Source organism: Lepidochelys kempii, chromosome 12 (assembly GCF_965140285.1).
Source record: "Lepidochelys kempii isolate rLepKem1 chromosome 12, rLepKem1.hap1, whole genome shotgun sequence".
Classification (NCBI taxonomy): domain Eukaryota; kingdom Metazoa; phylum Chordata; order Testudines; family Cheloniidae; genus Lepidochelys; species Lepidochelys kempii.
The window spans coordinates 8,064,392-8,067,917 of record NC_136391.1 but is presented as its reverse complement, the minus strand read 5'-3'; the positions used below and the strand labels follow the sequence as shown (position 1 = coordinate 8,067,917).

Here is a 3,526-nt window from a genome sequence, read left to right as displayed (position 1 = left end):
CAACCCGCGTGTCCGGGCCGGGCTTGTAGGGCGGGCCCCAGCCGTCCCTTCGGGCGGGGTTGTGCTGGAAATAAGGTAGCAGCTCTAGCTAGCCAAGCTTATCCCTTCAGGTACCTAGTTGCCTGCTCCAGAGGGGTAGCCCTCTTAAACAAGGAGGAGTCCTTGTGGCACCTTCCAGACTAACACATTTATTTGGGCATAAGCTTTCCTGGGCTAAAACCCACTTCATCAGATGCATGCAGTGGAATATACAGTAGGAAGATCTCTCTCTATATATATATGCACATACAGAGAGAGAGGGAGAGAGAGAGTACATGAAAAGATGGGGGTTGCCTTACCAATCCTGAGACAATTCAATGAAAGTGGGCTATTATCAGCAGGAAGAAAAACCACTTTGTAGTGGTGATCAGGGTGGCCCATTTCAAACAGTTGACAAGAAGGGGTGAGTAACGCTAGGGGGGAAAATTAGCATGGGGAAATAGTTTTTAGTTTGTGTAATGACCATTCCACTCCTAGTCTTAACTCAGGCCTAATTTCATTGAATATCAGGGTTGGAAGGGACCTCAGGAGGTCATCTAGTCCAACCCCCTGCTCAAAGCAGGATTAATCCTCAGTTTTTGCCCCAGATCCCTAAATGGTCAAGGATTGAACTCTCAACCCTGGGTTTAGCTGGCCAATGCTCAAACCACTGAGCATCCCTCCTGTCCAATTTGCAAATTAATTCCAGTTCTGTAGTTTCTCCTTGCAATCTGTTTTTGAAGTTCTTTTGTTGAAGAATTGCCACTTTTAAGTCTGTAATTGAGTGTCCAGGGAGGCTGAAGTGTTCTCCGACTGGTTTTTGAATGTTATAATTCTTGACATCTGATTTGTGTCCATTTATTCTTTTGCATAGCGACTGTCCGGTTTGGCCAGTGTACATGGCAGAGGGGCATTGCTGGCACATGACGGCATATATCACATTGGTAGATGTGCAGGTGAATAAGCCCCTGATGGTGTGGCTGATGTGGTTGGTTCCTATGATGATGCCCCTTGAATAGATATGTGGACAGAGTTGGCAACGGGCTTTGTTGCAAGGATAGGTTCCTGGGTTAGTGTTTTTGTTGTGTGGTGTGTAGTTGCTGGTGAGTATTTGCTTCAGGTTCGGGGGCTGTCTGTAAGCAAGGACTGGCTTGTCTCCCAAGGTCTGTGAGAGTGAGGGATCATCCTTCAGGAGGGGTTGTAGATCCTTGATGATGTGCTGGAGAGGTTTTAGTTGGGGGTTGAAGGCGATGGCTAGTGGCGTTCTGTTACTTTCTTTGTTGGGCCTGTCCTGTAGTAAGTGACTTCTGGGTACTCTTCTGGCTCTATCAATCTGGTTCTGCCTCTCTAAATGGATCCAGTAGGCTTGTCTATCTAATCTATCTATCTCTCTATCCCCATCCACCCTATCTCTCTATCTATCCCTCCATCTCTCTACCCCTCCCTTCCAGCCATTCTCTCCTGTTGCACTCTAATCCCCTGTTTTATTCCAATCCCTGTTCATGGTGATTGTTTTTGTCAGTGTCACAAGTTCCTGTTCTGTCTGGAGTGACTTAGAGCAGCGGCTCTCAACCTTTCCAGACAGCTGTACCCCTTTCAGGAGTCTGATTTGTCTTGCGTACCCCCAAGTTTCACCTCACTTCAAAACTACTTGCTTACAAAATCAGACCTAAAAATACAGAAGTGTCATAACACACGATTAGTGACAAATTGCTGACTTTCCCATTGTTGCCATATAATGGTAACATAAATCAATTGGAATATAACTATTGTACTTACATCTCAGTGTATTGCGTATAGCTCAGTATAAACAAGTCATCGTCTTTATGAAATTTTTAGTTTGTACTGTCTTTGCTGGTGCTTTTTATGTAGCCTGTTGTAAAGCTAGGCAAATTTCTAGATGAACTGATGTACCCCCGGAAGAGTTCTGCGTACCCCCAGGGGTATGTGTGCTCCTGGTTGAGAACCACTGTCTGACTTAGAGGAGGAGTAAAGGGCCTGTGAGAAAGCAGGAATCCTTATTAAAGCCCAGAGCTGCTGACACTGAAGTGGCTGGCAGTTTTTTCATTGACTTCAATGGGCGCAGGATCAGGCCCATCAATACTTGGCATGATAGTGTAATTAACAAGTAGCATGAAGAACTTTTGGGAGGGGAGAAGCATATGCAAGGCAGTTGCAGTTTACACCATATTTACAAAGTTTTCCTGGGTATCAGAATCCTTCTCTGGTCAATGTGAAATGACAATTTTCAGATATGGGGGTCTGCTTCTGATTTCAGGCATGCTGGTGTAAATCGGGAGTCACTGGGGTAAATCAGTGGAGTCACACCAGTCTTCAATTGGCTTAAGCAAGAGCAGAATAAGGGTGTTTGTATAAAGCCCACTGGCACCATATCTAAGCAGGGTTTGCAAGAGAGCTGCGCACTGCAAGAGAGATGGATAGTACTGATAAGAGAGGAAGAAATCGTTTTGCCTTCTGTTCCGAAGGCACAGGTACATTTAAACATCTCATTCCAAACGTTTTCCTGGGAGCACTGGGAAGTCAAAGCATGTACGGGGACGGTGTCATCGAGATGTTCTTGAAGGGCCCCATGCTGCTTCCACTAAAGTCAATGGAAGAATTCCCACTGGCCTCCCTTGACTGCTATAAAACTGTGAAAAGGTTTGCTCCAAATTAGCAGTTTGCTGGTGCCAGCTACAAACGGCAACATTGACAGGCAATCGCTGCAAAATTACAGAGCACATGGTGTTAGTTAATTAGTTATATGGTGTCCAAAGTGTGCTACAAAGAATAGAACAATCCACCAGTTACCAGTTGTTTGTTTCCAGTTGAAATCATCATACCTCATGCTTACTTGGTGTAAAACTATGTAGTTCCCTGTAAATCAATTATAACAATATGTACCAGCTGGCACAGTGGGACTTCAGAGTGGCAAGGTCATTGCAAGTCTTCACGTTGCTTCTATATGGAAATATTTGAATTGCTTACCTATTGCTAGCCAGTTAGCTGTCTCTGTCTCTAATGTACGCAATCCTAGTATCTGTGTACAACATATCACCATCTGTCATTTCTGCAGAGATACAGATATGATTGCAGCTGACAGTGTCTTTGGTGCCAGGCTGTGCCACCGACTCACAACAGAAAGGCCAGTGGGTTGGGGTTATCACTGTTTGCAGTATCCTTCTGTCCTTCCACTTGCTTAACTCAACAGGGTAGGAGTCCATAAGGCACCCTTAGGCCTTACAGCCTTTTTAACGACTGTGGCCGGAAGGGTGCTATATGTTATAGACTTGCAAAATAATATTATTATTATTATTACTTTGTTAATTATTTTGTTAATAATTATTGGGACCCAAATCCAGCTCTCTTTACACAACCCTGTAGGCAATCAATGCTCCTACTAACTCCTACAGGAGTAGTGTTTAATTAAGAACAGAATCAATACAATGGGGTTTGGTCATAGAATCATAGAATATCAGAGTTGGACGGGACCTCAGGAGGTCATCTA

The 3,526-nt window shown here is 44.4% G+C and overlaps 1 protein-coding gene across 1 annotated transcript in view; it reads left to right on the top strand.

Annotated features, from left to right (window-relative positions):
- The window catches only part of LOC144929174 (uncharacterized), a 46,931-nt gene that overhangs the window by 252 nt on the left and 43,153 nt on the right, over positions 1–3,526 (top strand). The window lies entirely within an intron of this gene.